Below are 225 nucleotides of genomic sequence, written 5' to 3'. Positions count from 1 at the left end.
TTTAAAGATAGTTGGGAGAATTGGCAATTTGGCATCTACTGAACTATGTGAAGACAGTCTGTTTATATATTTTTTGTATTGAATTAGTATGCTGATGCAGTCTAAACTACTTGGTGGAACTAATAGAGGCCACCCTTTGCCTGAAAAAGACTGAACTGCAGTTTGAATTTTGCACAACGGTAAAAAGTGAAGGAAAATATAAAAAGCCTAAGAACCAGAACAATG

Source organism: Dendrobium catenatum, unplaced genomic scaffold (genome assembly GCF_001605985.2).
Source record: "Dendrobium catenatum unplaced genomic scaffold, ASM160598v2 fragScaff_scaffold_651, whole genome shotgun sequence".
Lineage (NCBI taxonomy): Eukaryota > Viridiplantae > Streptophyta > Magnoliopsida > Asparagales > Orchidaceae > Dendrobium > Dendrobium catenatum.
This window is presented reverse-complemented; position numbering follows the sequence as displayed.